Here is a 21,209-nt window from a genome sequence, read left to right as displayed (position 1 = left end):
CTTTTAATTTCCCCCATCCCCGCAGGTGTTTATTGTAATAGCGTAGAGAATTTTATTTCTGCCTTTATTTTATTTTAACTGCGTGGTTAGTAATCTTAGGGAGTGCAAGCCTTTAACAGAATTAGGATAACTAATTATAAGATAAATATCTGAATTAACCACTTGATTGTGCCACACACACACCTCTAGGGTAATTCCTCTTGTTGCCTGTTGCCTTATTAATTGGTTGCCTTAATTTTGTTGCCTAAAAATAGTCAAGTCCCTCGATTCCGAGGATACCTAAAGCAATGTTGCCTGTCGCCTTCAAAGTTATTGAAACTCCCTCGATGTTGCCTTATAAAATGATTGTCCCAATTGCTAAGGTATCCTCGCATGATGCCTTAAATGACTATTATATCCTTCCCTTAGACTACCTGCCCTCTTTATGGCAAGGGACAGTCTTATGGAGAACGATATCTTCGATGACCCTTCAATATCCAATTGAAAGACTTCCTGCCCTCTCATGGTATGGATAGATCCTTTCACCCGAAAGACTAAAAGAACAATTTTTCTAACTTAAGGGTAGTTGCTATTAATTGCTTGCTCTAAATTCAAATTCAAACTTTTTTCCCACTCTTTTCCAAGATCAAATTCAAAAAGACTACGCTTATTTACAAGCTAAAGTTCTTCTTCAAAGTTTTTATTATTCAATCTCCGCTTTTCAAACAATTCAAACATTTTGAAAACAAAAGTGAGCCAAGAAATTAAGAGCCCATGGATAACCATGGATACAAAGGGTGCCTTACACCTTCCCTTTGTATAACTTACCCCCCGAACTCAAAATCTTTTCAAAAGGTCTTTTTCTGTTCTTTTAGCCTTTCCTAATTGGATAAAATAAAAGTCGGTGGCGACTCTTGCTATCCGCACATTTCAAATAAAGTCAGTTCACCGTATTACAACTTTTATATAATGAATTGAGTACCGTTGTTTTACGAATTTGAAGTTTCTATGAATTTAGTTTATTTTCAAAGTATCTCATGCTTCATTCTATTGGAAAATATTATGTTGATTTACGGTTAAGGTTAGGTCGGAAAAACCACCTTAACGCTTTTTGAATAATAACACTACCGGTAAACCGCTTAGGAATAAGGATTTGACGGTATTGATCATCTTTTCTTGGTTTTTTTTACAAGGTTCTTGGTGCAACAATTTAGTTGTTAAGGAATTGAAACTGAATTTTAGTGCCAAATAGATTTTCCGCTAAGGAATTAGGGAAAATTAACATTGAGAATTGATACTAAATCATATAAACAACTCTTTCGTAAGATAGCGGTTATGTGAATTACAAGGCGGTTCATACATCTACCTTAGCATATCTTCTCATATTTGTACCAAGTCAACTTTTATTTATTATTACTTTTAAAGATAGTCTTTTTAACTAAATCAAACCAACAAAACCCACACCTAATGATCTTTTGTTCACTTGAATTATAATTCTCACTTATATTGCCACAGCAGTCCTCGAGATCGATACTTGGATAATCTCCACTTTAATAACTACATCGGTAGAAAGTAGTACACTTGCTATTTTCCGATCAAGTTTTTGGCGCCGTTGCTTGGGACTGCCAAAATATAAGTTCAATTTGTAATTCAATTGAAATTTTGTTGCTCTGCAACCAAAATTTTTCTTTCTGTATTTTGATTTATTACTACTAATAATTGTCTAATCTGTGGATGCGAGGTAAGACCTCAGCTGAATTTCTTTTTGACGCAGAGCCAGAAAGATTATTGCGTACCAAACTCCGTAAAGCTAGACAAGAAAGACTGAAAATGCCCAAAGCAACACTGACAGTTTCTGAATCCGAAGAAGAGGAAGTAATTTCTGCTTATTCAGAACATTCAGACACCGAGTCTGAAACTATGGCTGCAGATCCACCTCCAGTGGAGAGACTTCTGGGTGACAATGGAGGAGCAAATGCTCCAACTGGACGGTTGACAATAGTAAATCAACCGGTCAATGTGGCTCATTTTCAGTTGCACCCTTCAACGATCCGGCAACTCGAGAGGAGACCTTTTTCGGGAAAAATCAATGAAGTTGCAAATAAGCATTTACAGAGATTTCTTAGGATGACCACGTCGTTGAAAATTGAAGGGCACTCTGAAGAAGCAAAAAAATTGGTAATGTTTCCCTTTACCCTTTCAGAAGATGCTGAAGAGTGGTTCTACTCTTTACCTGCTGGGAGCATTACAACTTGGCAACAGATGGAGACGACATTTCTCAACGAGTATTTTCCTGCTTCTGTGTATATTCGCAAGAGGTACGACATAGTGAATTTTAAACAGAAGGAAAGAGAATCACTTGGAGATGCGTACAAGAGGTTTAAACGATTATTGGTTGCATGTCCTACTCATAACATGGATGCAACTGAACAAATGCAGAATTTTATGAATGGCCTCAAGATGAAGACTAAGCAACTAATTGACACAGCTGCCGGTGGCTCATCTAATTTTACAACAGCCACTGGTATCAAGAAGATCATTGAAGCTATTGCTGCGAATGAGCATTTGGAATTATATGACCGTAGTGTAAGCCAACCTGAAGGGATAATTGATTTGAAGTTGGCTAATCAAGTTATAAAAATGGAAGATTAAATTGCAGCTGAAGTCGAGAGAAAACTCAAGAAGATGACTGTTGAGACTCAAACTGTGGCTCAAGTTCAACCGGCTCAAACTGTCAGTTGTGAGATTTGTAATGGCCCTCACCAAACTGTGTATTGTTTGGCAACTCCTCAACAAATTGAAGAGATCAAGTTCTTGAAGCAGAACAATCCTTATTCTAACACCTATAATCTGGGGTGGAAGAATCATCCAAACTTCTCCTGGAAAGATCAACAACAACAAGTGCCTCAGAAGGCGGAGTGGGAAGTAGCTATTAAGAGACTGGCCGGACAATGTTCTCAGTTTCAAGAAGAGACGAGAAACAACCATAGGAACACCACAGCTTCAATCAAAAATCTGGAAGTTCAAGTGGGTCAGATAGCACAGCATCTCACTCTACAGGCACAAGGTACCCTTCCAAGCTCAACTGTGAAAAATCCTAAAAACCAAGAGAATATCAATGTTGTCACAACAAGAAGTCATAAAATACCAGAGTCTGAAGAAAAAAAGAAAATAGATGACGACTTGGTAATAGGGGTAGATCTTGAAATAAGAGAGAATGTGAAAGAACCTGAAGTAGTGGCACTACCGGTTAAGCCACTTGAAGAGAAAAATAAAAATGAGGCTAAACCGGTGATTAAATTACCATTCCCCTCTATAGTAGCTAAGAAGGATTCGAAAGAGAAGGATTTTGAGAAGTTTGCTGCAATGTTCAAAAAGTTAGAGATTAACTTACCCTTCTTTGAAGCACTGGAGAATATGCCTTTGTACAAGAAATTTATGAAATAAGTGATTTCTAAAAAGAGACCAGTAGGAGTGGAGCCTGAAGTGGTAACTGAAAAGTGTGGTAAAGTCTCACCAGAAAGGAGGATCCCAATCAAGAAGAAAGACCCTAGAGAAGTGGCAATTCCTTGCACTATCAATGACAGATCGTTCAAGAAGGTGTTAATTGATTCTGGTTCTAGTGTAAGTTTAATGCCATTGTCTATCTTCAAAAAGCTTGACATTGGAAAGATAAGCGAGAGTGAGACCAAATTGAAATTTGCTGATCACACCATTAAGCAGTCATATGGGATAGTTGAAGATGTATTGGTGGAGATCGATGAGTTTATCTTTCCAGTTAATTTCCATATTATGGACATTCCCGAAGATGAAGAGACTCCTATCCTTCTTGGGCGGCCATTTTTGATTACTAGTCGATGCAGTCTGGATCTCGAGAAAGGGACTCTAACAGTAAAATCATTTGATGAAGAGGTAACAATGAAGGTCTTGGACGTCAAAAAGAAAGGTGCATCTGGAAATAATAAATCGCCGGTTGGTATGATTAGAAGTGAGGAAGAAAGCAAAAGTCCAAAACCTCTCCCAGAAAAAGTTTCGAGCATAGTCTCTCATGTGGGCTCAGCTCAAGCATCTATCATAAGTTCTGCGTTCATTCAAGAGGTCAAAAAGAAGAAACAAGAGGACAATCAAAGTGAGAAGATGAAAGTGGATAGTAACTTGAAGAGAAAAGCAACCAGGTTCGGAGAAGTGACAAGCAACCAGGTTTGGAGGAGGAAGTACCCTCCTTAATAAAGGGTAATGGACCGTCGAGCCATGCGACGTTAAACGAAGCGCTTCGTAGGGGCAACCCACGGTTTTTATAATGTGGTTTACTTTTTGTTTTATTTTTCAGAAAATAAAGAAAAGTGGGTCTCTCTGGTGAAAGCTGGGAAGCGGCAACTGGAGTCGCAGTGCCCTCTGTGATTTCACCCTCGCTATCTCAAATTTAAACATTGAGGTCAATGTTTGGTTCAAGTGTGGGGGGGTTTTATTGCGTTCCGTTTTTATTTTGAGTATTTGTTTTTCCTAGTATTTCTATGCTATTATGTCTACCATGTGTTACAGATTGATGAGATTTACCGGATGGTTGATGGAGTGGTAGTAAAAGGATGAAAGATCCAACCCAAGCTTGCACCCCAGGCATCCCTGGAAGTTGATACAACCAAAAATAATTGTTGGACGCAACTTGATGACACCAGACCGAGATTGAAAGTTGGTACTTACGAACCGGAAAAGAAGCGACATTACACAATAAGCACTCGGGATCCTGTAAGCTATGCCCAACATGGTGAGTTCATAAAAGCCAGAAATTTATCATCATGAGAGAGTAGTCAGGTATGACTTTATCACTTTGAATTTGCGTAAGTTTTACTCATATGACACTACATGATAACACACACTGAGGCACTTTTTTTATTTCCCCTTGAGCCTTTCTAGCCGCCCCTTATTTATGTTTACCCATTGCAAACCCTTTTGAGCCTGTATCCCTTGTTTGTTTTTAAACCGCACATATTACCCCTTGGCCAAAAAGAAAAAAAACCCCTTTTACCCGTGCTCGGCATAAATGTTGTGGATGTAGAAATTGTGCAAAGTTCTAAGTTTGGGGTGGTGAACCTTATACGAAAAGAGCAAGTGTGAAAAAAATATGGAGACTCTTGAATGCTCCGGAAAAAAAAAATAAGAAAAAAAATATAGAACTCATAAAAACACACTTGTCCTGGCTAAACGACTTGGTTATATTTGAAACACTCGAATAATTGAGTGAAAGTAAAGAGTCAACGTTAAACCCCATCGTATTAAAATAAGCACAATGACAAGAAAGACAACATGACTGCCGAGCTCTCAAAACCTTTGTGTATCCGTTTCTTTATTTATCCCACATGTCCTAAGCCCAGTTACAACCCAAAAGACCTCAAAAAGTGTGTGCATAGTGTTTGTGTATGAAAGTATAATTTATTCAAATTTAAAAGTTGATATTGCATATCGTGATTTATGAGTGAATTGCTTTTAACCGTGAGAGACTTGGTGAGAAGTGTGAAAAAGCTTACAGGTGAAGGAGAATTTTTAATGTGAAAGTGGAGCGGAAAATTCGGGTAATAAAATCTAGCACGATTGACCAGAAGGGTGGAAGTCGAGTTGTGAAAAGTACGGTTGTATTGTGGAAGCATAAATTCAGGGGTGACCTTTGTTTGTTGTCTCAGGCATTGCTAGAGGACAAGCAACGAGCTAAGTTTGGGGCTGTGATCGGTCACAAATTCTACATACTTTCAGTTAACTATTTGATGAAAAATCTCTCATTTCGGTAACACTTCAGTTTAGCTTTTTATCGTTCTAACTTAGTTATTTCGTATTTTGCAAATTCGTACTTGTTTGATTTTTATTTATAATTAGATGCTTTTGATACCTTGGTTTGGTAGTTGTTTGTGATTTCAGATGCAATTGAGGCGCACCAAAAGAAGTAGACGGAAAAATTCCATAAAGTCGTGGTTTTCCAAGTCATCCCGTGTGAAGAAGAGATGAAAAAATGAAGAAAAAGAAGGAAAAATAAATGACACGGGCGCCCGTGTCAATTGACACGGCCGTGTCAATGTTGCTGATGGAAAAATGGAAACAAAAAGAGTGGACAGAAGCTGACACGGGCACCCGTGTCAATTGACACGCCCGTGTCAATTTGGCTGGGCAAGAAGAGATGAAAGGGCGTGTGAGGCAGAAGCTGACACGGGCGCCTGTGTCAATTGACACGGCCGTGTCAGCAGTTCCGGACAGATTTTCAGCTTTTGCAGTTTTTGCAATTTTTGACTCATTAAGGGCGTTTTTGACATTCTGCATCACAAAAGAACAACCTAACACTATTTAGAACTAGTTTTTGGAAAGCATTAGGATTATCTTGGATCATATTGGAGATTTCTACGAAGGAGAGAAGAGCAATAGAGGGTTTGAAAAAAGGAGATCTTCAAGAGCGGAAGCAATTGAAGGTTGAAGCAATCCTCATCTCTTGTAATGTTTACAATTACCTTTGTTGATTTCTTAATTACTATGAGTAGCTAAACATATTTATGTTAAGGGGATGTCCCTGAATCGCTTTTATGTAATGAATTGAGTACCGTTGTTTTACGAATTTGAAGTTTCTATGAATTTAGTTTATTTTCAAAGTATCTCATGCTTCATTCTATTGGAAAATATTATGTTGATTTACAGTTAAGGTTAGGTCGGAAAAACCACCTTAACGCTTTTTGAATAATAACACTACCGGTAAACCGCTTAGGAATAAGGATTTGACGGTATTGATTATCTATTCTTGGTTTTTTTTACAAGGTTCTTGGTGCAACAATTTAGTTGTTAAGGAATTGAAACTGAATTTTAGTGCCAAATAGATTTTCCGCTAAGATAGCGGTTACGTGAATTAACATTGAGAATTGATACTAAATCATATAGATAACTCTTTCGTAAGATAGCGGTTACGTGAATTACAAGGCGGTTCATACATCTACCTTAGCATATCTTCTCATATTTGTACCAAGTCAACTTTTATTTATTATTACTTTTAAAGATAGTCTTTTTAACTAAATCAAACCAATAAAACCCACACCTGATGATCTTTTGTTCACTTGAATTATAATTCTCACTTATATTACCACAGCAGTCCTCGAGATCGATACTTGGATAATCTCCACTTTAATAACTACATCGGTAGAAAGTAGTACACTTGCTATTTTCCGATCAGGTATGCTGTCCCATTTTCACTCAAGAATAAACAACGGTTGCATAACCCCATACGTCTTCTGATGCTCAACCTTCGACTTTTGGCAAGTCAAACAAGAATAAACAAACTCGACAATCTCCTTCTTCATTCTAGGCCACCAGAATATCTTTTTCAAATCGTGATACATCTTGGTAGCACCAGGATGAATACTCAACCCATTACGATGTCCTTCTTCAAGAATACTCTTCCTAAGCTCAGCAACATCAGGAACACAAACACGATCACCAAACCTCATAACACCATTCACGTCAACTCTGAAATCACCTCCTTTGCCTTGGTTAATCAACATCATCCTATCCACTAACTCAACGTCACTTTTCTGACCCACTCTAATATCAAGAATACCACTTGTCAGCTTCAGCATACCAAACACTATTAGGAATACCACTTTTCTGACCCAGCCTAACACTATTAGGAGTACCTTCACATACCAAACTCAAATCAAGAATTTTTCAATTAAATCCAATTCTCGCACCATTAGCATAGACATATGTAAAGACTTCCTACTCAATGCATCAGCAATGACGTTCGCTTTACCCGGATGGTAATTCAATCCAAAATCATAATCTTTAAGAAACTCTAACAATCTCCTCTGCCTCATATTAAGCTCTTTCTGATCAAAGAGATACTTTAGACTCTTGTGATTCACTAAACACTTCAAACCTCGACCCATACAGATAATTTGTCCATAATTTTAGCACAAATACCATAGCTGTTGATTCTGCATCAATACACCACCAAATCCCATCAATGAAGCATCACAATATACTACAAAAGATTCTGCCGGATTCGGCAAAATCATAATAGGAACACTAGTTAACCTCCTCTTTAACTCTTAGAACCCTTTTATGAACTTTCTGTCGTAACCTGCAAGACCAAGAAAACTACGAATCTCGGAAACAGACTTCGGAGCTTCCCACTGAGATACTGCTTCTACTTTCATCGGATCAACAACAATCCCATTCTTAGAAATCACATGACCAAGAAAGCTTACTTCACTTAACCAGAATTCACATTTCGACAACTTAGCATAAAGTTTCTCCAAAAGGCATTATTGTATACTCGTAATGACTATACCTTGTCATGAATGCAGTCTTCTGAATATCGTCCGCTCTTACACGAATTTGATGATACCCAGATCTCAGATCAATTTTACTGAACATACGTGCCACCACCAACTAATCCATCAAATCATCAATCATCGGAAGTGGATACTTGTTCTTAATCGTCACCTTGTTGAGTTAACTATAATCAACACACAACCTCATAGAACCTACCCAACATTCAAAACAGCATCTAAAATGAACTTACGGTTTGAAAGATATGAATTTCTGAAATTAAAATATTTTCCAAAAAGCATCAAGTGTAACCGGTTATAGTAGGGAGCATACCCGGTTACTCATTTACGTCAATCATTCGCTATTCTGAAAAGTCAGTTTGTAATCGGTTACAGCATAGAGGGTAACCGGTTACAATTTCCAAAAATCCTCAATTTAACTATTTTTCAACGCTGTAATCAGTTACAGCCCCGCTGTTACCCGATAACAGCGTACCCAGTAGCAGAAAATCAGCATTTTGACAGCACCTTCTCATCTCTAACTCAATCCAATTCGTACCCACATAGTTATAACACAAAAACAAAATCAAATCACCACATCAAACACTTTTCTTTTTCTTGACCAACAATAGGTGCACCCCACAGCGATACACTCGGACGAATAAACCTTTTCTCAAATGAATCCTCAAGTTGACTCTTCAACCCTTTCAACTCAGAAGTTGACATCTGATATGGAGCCATCGAAACAGGACTATTTCCAAGAACTAAGTCGATGCCAACTCCCCTTCACGTTCCAGCGATAAATCACTTACATCCTCAAGGAATACCTCCGCAAAATCATGAACTATTGACAATTCTTCATTTGTTCTCTTCTCATTGACATCCAAGGTTGCCATCAAAGCCAATAACACTACACCATCTTGCTTAGACTCATCAACTTTGCATACTATCAAGTTGGCAAGACAGCCTATACCATCCACTACGATCCCGTCTACTATTAACAACAGATAAAGGGTGATTAATTCCTCAATTTGTCAATAGGTAGCCGACAACCATAATGGTAGCATAAACCATCATTACCCAACTTCAACAACACCCTCGATCTTATGCTCAAAGTTACCAACGCAAAATGTCGCACGTAGTAACGGCTTCTCCCCCACTTGTTTCAATCCCACCTTCACAGACAAACAGCTAGGAACACACCGAGTACCGATAGTGTTTCACACACATGTCGCATATCGAAGGAATAATTAACAATAAGACACTGGCCACAACGACCGACTATGCTCTGATACCAATATTGTAACACCATTCTAAACCTCCGCGACAATTATAATAATAATCAGAGTAAAAATGAAACAAGGGTACCAAAATTAAGAAAAATAATTAAAACCATAAGTCATCTGTCATGCTTTATTAGGAACGATCCACAAAATATCAAAACACATGATCAACACAGCGGAATATCATTCAACGATATCGTAAGACATCACCAAAACATAAACCAAACGATACATAATCCAAAACAGCAAAAATAGAGTATCATAAGTAACTCTAAGTCTATCGTTCCCCAGTGTTACAAATCAGAGCATGACTCGACACGAACTACATACTAGCCTACGAGTTATCCTCACCAATTCAAGATGCCGCTACTCCTTAATCTGAAAAATATCAACATGTAAGGGTGAGTCTCATTCACAGTTAACAAGTGTTATTAGATCATAAACAATAATATATCATCAGTTTATCATTCACCCAATTGCATGTATTCAGATTTTCAAGAAAGCATTCATCAACAAAGACGCAATTACACCACCGAATACAACACTAGTAAACATATAATCATGTCATAAGAATAATGCATATGTAATGTACTGACATTATGCACGTGGTACCAAACATGAGATTAACCCACCCGACTGATCCAACATCTTCAAGATACGACCCAACCGGCACAAATTCCACACAATGGGAATTATGCCCTCACTGATCTAGCACATCTCCTGGATTCAGCCACCATATGATTTATGAATGAATGCACACACATAACATACTTACAACATCACCATTATCATCAATAACAAGTACGTACATGTCTCAGCATCATTCAATAACTACTCATATATCACTCAACAAATCACCACAATCTCAATATAGTTATATCATAATCACATCAATCACATTGTTACATAAGGCCACATATGTCAAGAATGCATAACATCACCAAAATAATTTAATCGAGGTTTTAGAATACGTTCGGCTACTTCCCAAAATTGTTATTTAATTAGATAGGATTTTTAATTACGGACACAACGCTCGAAACGACACTTAAAACGAACGTAGGGATCAAAAGATATGAGTTTTACAAAAATTAAATTTTCTGAAAGTTGTCAGGTGTAATCTGTAACACCCCAAATCTACCCGGTAATTATAAACAAAAATCAGAGTATAAAAGTCTTAAATCACACATCTCATCTGAGGCATCACAATTGCGTCTAAAACAAATCACAAACACATGCTCACATAGATAGATACATAGCAAGTACAAAGGAGGGAAACTTAATCCATTAGTCATCAAAAGTCATATATCTATAATATCGCAGCGGAACAACATCGATAACAATATCCAAGTCATGCATGCCAAACATGAGCGACTAAGAATCCAACATATCTCTATAGGATGTAACAACATAATTCATAAGAGGTAACCATATCCAAACATAATACAAGAAACGACAAGACAACAACAATACGACTCGACATCATCAAAGCAAACTAGACATTCCCCGAGTGCTACGTATCAGAGCATCGACACACCGACACGAGCTAATATGTATACGACTACTCATCGACATTACTTGCACGTTACCAACAAAGGGTAACATTCAAACAGAAGGGGTGATATAACATTAATTATAAAGAAACGTATGATAATATTCAGAGCTTAGTAAAGATCATACATATATCACCACTTCTCATCACATAGCATGTTATACAGTTCAATTCGCTAAACATGTAGCAATACGGTAAGATTGTCAACCAACAAGTATAACATCATATTCAAATCATAAATATAACACCAATACATCAAGCAAACATCTCATCATCACATCTCAACAACATCCCATCACCATATCATACAAACACATATTGAGCATAACATCAAATGTCATTCAAATGCGACTCGACTTATGCAAATGCATGTGGTACCAATTTGGAGTAAAACTCCCACCGTCTCAATTTTGACATTGGGCACATTGTCGCTATTTGCCAATAAGGCCACCGTCGCTTTTGCCAAAAGGCCATCGTTGCTTATGCAAATGGATGTGACACAATGAATGCAACATCCACATGAACACAACACATACAACATGAAAAATACGTCACAACATCACTCAAAATCACCATCGAACATCATCAATATAATGTCGAACTTCAACAACAACAACAACAAAATCACCATCATTTATAAGAATGCATCACGTCATTATCACGTCACCATGTTGCATCATCATACAACAATAATTCATCTCACAACAACAATTACATCATACAACAACAATTACATCATACAACAACCCAATTCAAGAAAAGGATTCATAAGAGTTTCCAAAAATATTCAAAGCATATACAATGGAAAGACATCAATTACAGATTCACGGAGGTTCAAACGACATACAAAAAGGAGTTACGGATCAAAAGATACATCATTCCAAAGTTTGGAGAAGTTTTGTAAAACAGGGTCCGCTTAGCGGCTCCAAGCGCGCTTATGCTCATTGAAATTCAACAAGCGCACTTCAAGCGGCGTGTGGCAGAAAATTTTTACGAAACAGGCTCCATTTAGCAGACTGGCTCCGCTTAGCGAGCCTCTTTATTTTTCAAAATGAAACAGCATCCGCTTAGCGAGCCCGAGCCCGCTTAGCGTTAGCGCGATTATGCAGAAAAATGATAGCAGCAACAAACCTGCGTAATCACCCTTCCCTCACCCAAGACGCATTCAAATCAACAATTAAACATGTATAAACACGAAATCTATCACCAAACATCCATCATAACACATTTTCAATCAAAGATTTCATGCATTTTCATCATAAACCCTAAAGTTCTACACAAAGATAATCCATGGTTCAACATACAATCCAACCCACCCTAAACATCATCATACATCATCATACATCCCTTTAGCATGAAATAATCCTACCCTTATCTTAGGTTTTGGATTGAATCCAACTCTATCTTCAACCTTAATATTCTCCTTTCCTCTTCTCTCTTCTCTTCTTTCACCCAAATCCCCAAAAATGAGTTCTAATTTTTTTCTTCTCTAAAACCCTTGTTTTGTGAAAATCTTACTATCTTCCTAATTACTAATAGGCTCTAATTAACACTCCCCACTTACTAGTGCTAACTTAGGCCCAATAATTCATCTAACTCATTAACTCATGTTATTTACTATTAAAACTCGATATATATAACACAAATATCACATAAACATATAATTTACCACTTAATGATTAAATAAATCACATAGCTCATAATTAAATAAAATAATTAAATGAAAAACGGGCATTACAACTCTCCCCCACTTAGAATATTTTCGTCCTCGAAAATTACCTCAAGCAAACAACTCAGAATACGACTCGCGCATCTTGCTCTCCAATTCCCATGTCAAACTCTCACCGGTAGCACCCGACCAAACAACCTTCACCAAAGAAATCTCTTTGCCTCTAAGCGTCTTTGTCTCGCAGTCCTCAATCCTTATAGGCATAGTCTCCACCGTGAGATTATCCCGCACTTGCACATCATCCATATGGATCACATGTGAAGGATCCAAAACATACTTCCGAAGTTTCGACACATGAAACACGTCATGCAAATTCGAAAGAATAGGCGGCAACGCCACCCTATACGCCACATTACCAAATTTCTCCAAAATATGATACGGTCCAATAAAACAAGGAGTGAGCTTCTTTGACTTCAAGGCTCTCCCCACACCGGTCACCAGCGTAACTCTCAAGAATACATGATCACCAGCTTGGAATTCCAAAATCTTTCCTCCTCTTGTCATTGAACTCTTCTGACTACTTTGCGAAGTCTTCATCTTTTCACGAATCAAATTAAGCTTCTTGGTAGTCTCTCGAACAATCTCAGGTCCAAGCACTACACTCTCACCCAATTCATGCCAACACAACGGAGTCCTACACCTCCGACCATACAACGCTTCAAACGGTGCCATACCAATACTCGAATGGTAATAATTGTTGTATGTGAAATCGATCAATGGAAGATAAGTATCCCACGTACCTCCCTGCTCAAGAACACAAGCTCTCAACAAATCCTCTAAAGACTGAATCGTCCTCTCCGTTTGACCATTGGTCTGAGGATGATACGCCAAACTCAACCTCAACTTAGAACCTAATGCCTCTTGTTAACTCTTTCAAAAATCTAAAGTGAACCTCGGATCTCTATCCGAAACAATACACAAAGGAACACCATGCAACTTCACAATCACATGGACATAAATCTCCACCAACCTCGAAACTGGATAAGTGATGTTAATAGGTATGAAATGAGATGACTTTGTAAGCCTATCAACAATCACCTAAATCGAATCATGTCCTCTTACGGTACTCGGCAAACCCGTCACAAAGTCCATAGAAATGTTATCCCATTTCCATTCCAGAACCTCCAAAGGTTTCATTAATCCAGCAGGCTTCTGATGTTCAACTTTCGATTTCTAACAAATCAAACATGCATACACAAACTGAGCTATGTCACGCTTCATTCCGGACCACCAAAACAACTTCTTCAAATCTTGATACATCTCTGTAGCTCCCGGATGAATACTCAATTTACTCCTATGACCTTCTTCAAGAATAGCTCTCTTCAATTCCACATTATCAGGAATACAAATCCGATCACGAAACCTCAACACACCGTGCGCATCCAACTTGAAATCACTATTCTCAACTTGATCGATTCCAACCCTCGAATCAACCAATTTCACATCCAACTTTTGGGCTTCCTTGATACTATCTAGAAAATCATTGTTAATCTTCAACATACCTAATTGAACACTCTTAGGGGTCACTTCACATACTAAACTCATATCTCGGAATTGCTCAATCAATTCCAATTCCTTAACCATCATTGCCGACATATGCAAAGTCTTACGACTCAAGGCATCGGCAACAACATTAGCTTTTCCTGGATGATAGTTCAAACCAAAATCATAGTCCTTCAACAACTCTAACCATCTCCGTTGCCTCATATTCAATTCCTTCTGATCAAATAAGTACTTCAAACTCTTATGGTCACTAAATACTTCAAATCTAGAACCATAAAGATAATGCCTCCAAATTTTTAAAACAAATACAACAGCAGCAAGCTCTAAATCATGCGTAGGATAATTATTCTCATGAACTCTCAACTGCCCCGACGCATAAGCAACAACCTTATCATTCTGCATGAGCACACCTCTTAGTCCCATCTTAGAAGCATCACAATAGACCACAAACGATTATTCCGGATTAGGCAATATCAAAATCGGTGCCGATGTCAACCTCTTCTTCAACTCGGCAAAGCTCTCTTCACAAAAAACATCCCACACAAAAGCCTTACCCTTGCACGTCAACTTAGTCAACAGAAGAGCTAACTTAGAGAAACCTTCAATGAACCTTCTATAATAGCCAGCTAATCCCAAAAAGCTTCGAATATCGGTAACCGACTTAGGATTTTCCCATCTCAACACGGCTTCAATCTTAGACGGATCCACGACAATGCCATCACCATAAATGACATGACCGAGAAAACTAACTTTTGTCAACCAGAACTCGCACTTGGACAACTTGGCATATAACTTCTTCTCTCTCAAGACTTGCAATACCAACTTCAAATGCTCAGCATGATCTGATTCTGATTTAGAGTAAATCAAAATATCATCAATGAACACCACCACAAAACGATCCAGATACTCATGAACGGTTCATGTACTCCATAAATACTCCAGGTGCATTAGTAACACCAAAGGGCATCACAGAATACTCATAATGTCCATAACGTGTTCTAAAAGCCGTCTTTTGCATGTCCTCATCTTTCACTTTGATCTGATGGTAACCCGACCTCAAATCAATCTTGCTAAAGACACGAGCACCAACCAATTGATCCATCAACTCATCAATTCTTGGAAGTGGATACTTGTTCTTGATTATCACCTTATTCAACTGACGATAATCAATACAAAGTCTCATACTTCCATCCTTCTTCTTAACCAACAACACTAGAGCTTCCCACAGTGACACACTAGGTCTCACAAACCTCTTCTCAAGCAACCGTTCCAATTGCTTCTTCAATTCATACAACTCTGATGCAGACATCCTGTACGGTGCCATAAACACGGGTCTAGTACCAGGTACAAGATCGATAGAGAACTCAACATCTCTCTCAGGCGGCACATCAAGAATTTCATCAGGGAAAACTTCAGGAAATTCTCACACCACCTTCAACTCTTCTATGATCGCTCGTTTCTCAACAGACATTGATGCAACCAAAGCAAACACTTGAACATCCTATTTCACCAACAAACACAACTGTCTAGCAGACAACAACTCAACACCTTCCTCTTCAGGAGAAGAAAACCTCACAGACTTATCATAGCAATTGATGTGAACACGGTGAAGGATAGAAAAACACTTAGAAAGGGGGGGTTTGAATAAGTGTAGCTTTTACAACTTGTAAGATAAAAACAATTTGCACAAAGATTTTTATCCTGGTTCGTTGTTAACTAAACTACTCCAGTCCACCCCCTTGGAGTGATTTACCTCACCTGAGGATTTAATCCACTAATCACACAAGATTACAATGGTTTTCCACTTATACAACTTCTAAGTCTTCTAGAGTATACTGATCACAACCTGATCACTCTAGGAACAAACTGCTTAGATACCCTCTAAGACTTTCTAGAGTATTCTGATCAACAACCTGATCACTCTAGTTCTTACAAATAAATGTAAACAAATTCTTTTAAGAGTTACAATGCTTCTTATAAAGCTATTATCACAACTGTGATTTTCTCTTAAGTTTAAGCTTAATCTCACTAATATATTACAACAGTAGTGTAGTGAGGTTGAAGATGAAGTTTGAGTCAGTGCCAAACCATGTTCTAATGTTGCATGTTGAATCTTCTGAGTCAGTGCTTCTTGCGCTGATTTTGTGCATACTCTTTATATAATTCCTGAAATGGAAATTGCATAGGATTAGAGTACCACATTATCTCATACAAAATTCATATACATTGTTATCATCAAAACTAAGAATATTGATCAGAACAAATCTTGTTCTAACAATCTCCCCCTTTTCGATGATGACAAAAACATATATAAATGATATGAATTTGCAATCAGAATATGAGACGGCTAAAGACAATTACAGATTTCTAGCATAAGCATATAAACATAGTGTGTGAATATGTCTCCCCCTGAGATTAACAATCTCCCCCTGAGATAAATAATCTCCCCCTGAAATAAATACTGGAAGAAATTTATAAATAAAGGACTTCCCTGAGTATTTTCCATTTCAGTTGAGACGATCACATATGCTTAGATCTTCAGAACATTCATAGCTTCTGCTTCTTGCTTCCATAGGACAGCTTCAGAGCTTGAATTTCTTCTTGGATCATTGCATGCTAGATTGTATCAGAACATTGTTGAATGTACCAGAGCATCATCAGAGCATCTCTACATCCTGAAATGTTACAAAACAACCTACACGACAAAAGTCAGAGCATGAATGAATCAGAACATAAAATATGTATCAGAGCATAAACAATAATGTTTCAGAGCATATTTAGAACAAAAACATGCATCAGAACATTTAAGGGATAAGAATGAGTTAGATCATATTCTATCATCAGAATATGATAACATTCTTCCTTCTTGCTTCTGATCTTGAAGCTTCATAGCTCTCAGCTTGCTTCAATTTCCATGAGCTTATTTCCATACAGAATTGCTTTTCCCATGTCTTTGCTTCTCATGTTGAGCTTTTAAGATTGTCTTCAATCCTGCAAAACACTTAAAGACACAGAACTTGCAAATTCTTGTTAGAAATGTGGAGACTTTCTCCTAGCAACTGATAATATAAATCAGATCATTTATCACATTTTCTCCCCCTTTTTGTCATAACATCAAAAACACAAAAGATTCAGATGAAAAACAAAACAATATGAGAGAAAAGAAGATAATTTTCATTGATAGCAAAAGAGAATTATCAGAAGGTACAAGGAAGATGCATAGAAGACAAATGCAAGAAACAAAGAAACAACTAAGACACAGAGAACTAAGACGACCCTAGCTTAGACATAATCTTTGCCAGCATGTCATGAATCCCAGCATTGCTCTCAGTCTGTCTCTCCATGAAAGAGCGGAACTCAGCATTGATGTCTTCTTGCTTGTCCATACGAGAAGCTAGCTTAGCTTGGTTCTTCTGAATACCCTCTAGAGTCTTCACTAGAAGAGAGGGTTCACCAGAAGAAGCTTCACAACTTCTGTTCAGAGGGACAACAATCTCAACAGCAGCTTCCATTGTCAGATCATCATCATGATTTTCCTCAACAGGAATAGTCTCAACAGGATGATCTTCAGCATCAGCTTCTCCCATATAAGCATCTTCTTCATACTCAGGAGCAGGAAGATCAGAATCTCCATTCTCAAGAGCTTGAAGAATGGCATCAATATTCCTTGGAGCAGAAGGTCCTTCAACTTCTGGAGGATCAACAACTTCTGGAATGACCAAGTTGGGGTCCTCCTCAGAAGGATTTTCCCTCAGAAAGTCAAACAGTGACTTGAAGTCTCCAGTCAGAACTGGATACTTAGGTCTCCAGACCACAATTTCCCTGCAAGGATTATCTAGCAATTCATCAACAAACATCTTCTCCTCAAGAACTCTCCTGTTTCTGATGGGATGATAGTATACACCATCATCAGCTTCTAGTCGATAGCCAGCATAACCAGGTGCAGCAGCCACTAGTCTCTTCTGGACTTTCATTGCTTCAACTTGAAAATCCTGCCGAAAGCTTCTCCAAAGGTTTCTAGTAGAAACATCATCAAGATCATTGAGGAAGGCGTCTCGCAAGAGATCCAGCCTAGAGACAAATTCATGCTTGAACAACTCCAGGAAGATATGAGGTTTAGGTTCAGGAGGGTTGAAGGTGAATTTGTAGTCAGGGTAAAGGAGACAATATGGGTTGGATTTTCGGGGAGGTAAGGGATGGGATAGAGAAGGTGGAGCTGCTGTGGTGGATGAAGATGGAATATTTGTGGGGAGGATTGATGAGGATGGGATACCAGAAGATGTGGGAGGATATACATTTAGTGGATTGGGGTTCAAAACAGGTGAAGAAAGAGATGGTTGAGGAGGATTTGGAGTGGTGAAGGTGTTGTGAGGTTCAGAAGGAGGAGGTTGGATAGAAGATTGAGGTTCAGAAGGAGGTGGTTGGTATACTTGCCTGGGAAAATTTGTAGTACTTTTAGTATGGAAAGACTCCCTGATGCGCTGATCTTGATATTCTTCGGAGTTTACTTTGACAGGATCAAAGGTGACCCTTTGCTTCTTGGCTTTCTTGGCTTCTTCTTCTTGAGCCTTTCTCTTCAGTCTTGCTTCTTGCTTCTTCTTATCCTTCTTCTGAAGGTCAGCCAAAGAAGGAAGCACTCTTCCACGAATCCATGCAGGATCAACAGAAGATTGAGCTCTTACAAACGCTTCCAGATAGTGCTTAACAGCCTTTTTAAGTTCTGCTTGGAACAAGGTAGCAAATCCTTCAACCGGAATTCTTCTGGTCAGAATGTCTGTGGGGATTACAGGAACAGAAGTAATCTCCCTGATAAGTTCCAACCTTCACAGATCAAAACCATTAATAAAGTGCCCTTGAACAACTCCAAAGAACTTGAACGTTCCAATAGTCCTTAGGGAATCCATCAAATCACTTTCTATCAGAATGTCTGAAATCATTCTGGCGAAAGGAATGGCAGTTTTTGGAAGGTGAGGATACTTCTCACGTTCTTCATCTCTTGACTCTTCAATAGACGTCTTCAAATTTTGAAAGAGAATGTTGGAGATGTTGAGTTCAATTCTTCTTCCAATGCAGAAGAGAGTATATTTATGATCAGGACTGATGTACGATGAGGAGGATGATCTTCTTCTATGATGGAGAGATCCCAGAATAATCTCAGCCCAAACTTGGTAGAACGACCTCAACACACCAGTTTTATGGGATTCAGTACCAATTGCATTTGATATTTGTCTATCAACCCGTGGCCAACAAACTCTGCCATGAAGAGGACCAGTACATCCTTCTTCATCTTCCAGGTTGTACAGCTTCCTTAAAAACTTCTCAATTATCACAACTCCATGCCCTAACACGAAGGAGATGATTGCAGTTGGGGTAACCGTTGCATGAGCACAAAAATCTTTCCCAAGACCCGGATAAATTGGTCCAACCAATCTATCAAGGTAGTTTGACCAGCCTTGAGCCATTGTCTTTGCTTCTGGTTTGAAACCATATATCTTCAGATTTTCAAAATCCACTGAAGATTCACATAGAACTTCCATTTCTGAAGCAGGAATGGAACAGGTCTTCAATGGAGCAAAACCACGCTTGCTAAAAACCAGTTGAGTGGAAGACATTTCTGCTTGGTTTGAAGAGTTTGATGAAGGATTCATGGTGAGATCCAAAGATGCAGACACAGACTAGGGTTATGCGTTGAATGCAAAAAGAGATGGACGAATGAGGAGAGAGAGTGAAAAAGATGAAATGAAGATGAAGAGGAGTATATTAAAGGTTGGGTAAAAAAATAATAACTGCAATATGGTTTAAGTGAAATGATTACAGAAAAACATGACATCAATTTGCATTTAATGAGATATGACGTTAGGAGAGATAAAGTGACAGAATGAAATGATTTGCCCAGTTACCTAGGGCGGCGTCTCCTCAACTGCACGCATGCTTGTCCAAAAATAGTGAACACGTGTTCATTTTCTGGAAAAACTGATGACAGCTGTTTTACTTTAAAAGAGATTCTGAATTAACTTAGATAATGAAACGTTAGTAATAACAGAATAAGAACTTCTAATTGATCATAATCAGAACTTCTTATAAAAACATAATCCCAACACATTTCAGAACTTAGCCATACGTAAGACCTTCTTATCTTCTCATTCTGGACATAAGTCCATACTGATATTCTTCAGAATGAACTTAAACCTATCTTCAGCAAGGGGTTTTGTAAAGATATCAGCCCATTGATGGTCTATATCCACAAAGTTTAAAGAGAGAACACCCTTCTGAACATAGTCCCTAATGAAATGATGTTTAATCTTAATATGTTTAGCTTTGGAATGTAAGATAGGATTTTTAGATAAACATATGGCAGAAGTATTATCACAGAAGATAGGAATGTTACTCTCATATATTTGATAATCTTCTAGCTGACTCTTCATTCAGAGCATTTGTGTGCTACAACCAGCAGCAGCAACATATTCTGCTTCTGTTGTTGAGAGGGCAATGGTAGCTTGCTTCTTGCTGTACCAGGAGATCAGGTGACTTCCTAGAAATTGACAACTTCCTGAAGTACTCTTCCTTTCAATTTTGTCTCCAGCATAGTCAACATCACAAAATCCTACTAAGTTGTATTCTTTAGATCTTCTGTAGACTAAACCAACATTAGTAGTACCTTTCAGATACCTCATAATTCTCTTAACAGCAATTAAGTGAGATTCTCTAGGATCTGATTGGAATCTAGCGCATAAACAAACACTGAATATAATATCAGGTCTAGAAGCAGTTAAATATAAAAGAGATCCAATCATACCTCTGTACAACTTCTGATCAACCTTTTTACTTACCTCATCCTTACCTAGAACACACGTTGGATGCATAGGAGT

The sequence above is a fragment of the Vicia villosa genome, linkage group LG6 (genome assembly GCF_029867415.1).
Source record: "Vicia villosa cultivar HV-30 ecotype Madison, WI linkage group LG6, Vvil1.0, whole genome shotgun sequence".
Taxonomy (NCBI): Eukaryota; Viridiplantae; Streptophyta; class Magnoliopsida; order Fabales; family Fabaceae; genus Vicia; species Vicia villosa.
Note: the sequence above shows the minus strand (reverse complement) of the source record.